Source organism: Topomyia yanbarensis, chromosome 3 (assembly GCF_030247195.1).
Source record: "Topomyia yanbarensis strain Yona2022 chromosome 3, ASM3024719v1, whole genome shotgun sequence".
Lineage (NCBI taxonomy): Eukaryota > Metazoa > Arthropoda > Insecta > Diptera > Culicidae > Topomyia > Topomyia yanbarensis.
This window is the reverse complement of record NC_080672.1, coordinates 352,047,617-352,049,184: the sequence shown is the minus strand read 5'-3', so window position 1 is coordinate 352,049,184 and position 1,568 is coordinate 352,047,617. Positions and strand designations below refer to the sequence as shown.

General features: G+C 38.6%; 1 non-coding gene across 1 annotated transcript; it reads left to right on the top strand.

Annotated features, from left to right (window-relative positions):
• Positions 1-383: 383 nt before the first annotated feature.
• Trnaw-cca (transfer RNA tryptophan (anticodon CCA)) lies at positions 384-455 on the top strand. Its single transcript has one exon. It is a non-coding gene; the product is annotated as a tRNA-Trp (tRNA).
• The last annotated feature ends 1,113 nt before the right edge of the window (positions 456-1,568 follow it).

Here is a 1,568-nt window from a genome sequence, read left to right as displayed (position 1 = left end):
TGAGGCAAATGGTAGCGCAACAATAGGGGCACTCGATTCCAGTTTTCGTTGCACTCAAACACGAGAATTTTACTGTTTTTAGGGCATTTATGTTATTATATCGGTTCTTAACTACGAAGCAAAACTGTTGATGTTAATTTTTACGCATTCCATTGATTGTAAAGAGAGAAATTAACGAATATGTGAGGTACCTTGCTTAGTATGGTGAAAATAAGCACTTTACCGTACCACTATCTTCGCCACACCACCGAAATCGTATTAAATGTGAAACACTGATTAGCAATCGGTTTTGGTTCGCTGAATTTTAGGTTTCGAGCTAAGCTAAAACGAGGTTTTAAGACAGAAGCATGATAACGATAATCGCACCTCACTCCGCACAGCAAGACTCCGTGGCGCAACGGTAGCGCGTCTGACTCCAGATCAGAAGGTTGCGTGTTCAAATCACGTCGGGGTCAGTGCGCAGAGATGATATTTTTATCGCTCTTTTAAGTCTGTTTTATTTGCATCTGTTTTAGTGATAGTACCAACGAAAATACTTTTACTTTCAAAAATATGATCAACTGGCTCACATTGAAAATTGTCCCCGTCTTTCACGTAGCTGTCCAGATGCCTTTCAATCAATTTGCAATAATTGATTAGGTGCGCGCAGGCTCATTGCGGACACCTTCGATGGAGGTTAGGAATGGAACCCTCTGTTACGTTTGAACCCTTACATGTCCATTGACTTTTTTTTTCCTAAAGTAAAATACAGTTCATAATTGCATTTTAGAAAAGCAAGTAATGAATCTCCTGACTTCTTTAATTCATCAAATCTGTTGCAAAATTTGTACTGTTGAGTTAGAAACCATTGACATTCTGGGGGTTGAATTGGGTTAAATTGAAATAGCTTTATAATGCATCCACCTAACCCACAATCAAGATCAAAGGAGCAACTTTTCTACCCAGACGTGCCACCTACCGTTCACCGGACAAGTTCCATGTTTTGTGACACTGATCACAATCGGTGCCGCACCAGCCGGCTCAGTGTGGGCACGCCACGCCACGCCACAAGCTGATCGCTGATTATACCGCTGAGGGAACAGATTTCGTCGCTGTTGTGCTATCTTATGACAAACGCCATTTTGGGGTAAACTGAGTTAGATATGCCACATTACTTGTCTAAAAAATCTCTACAAAGTGGCGTTTACAGAATTTTGACATTCTGCTTGGTTACTGAGATATAGCGAGAAACGCGCTGAGAAATTTTTAATTTTTTGCTTCAAATGACTGTGTCTGGGGATTGGCTCAAATTGTCTTTATGTGTGAGATGTTTTTATATGTAAAACTATCTGATAAACACAATGGCATAATCATTTTCGAAACAAAAATGCACGAACTGTGAGAAAAATGCAATTTAAGTTTTAAACTGGAAATATAGCATATTTGGCAACACTGTAACCAAAAATAACTATTTTGTCTAGATTCCCTGACTCATTTCCTTCAAAATGCATCTCACCGATTGTTTATAGACAAAATGAAGCCAAAGATATGAATAAAAGTTAATAATTGATGATTTTTTTATATGGAAA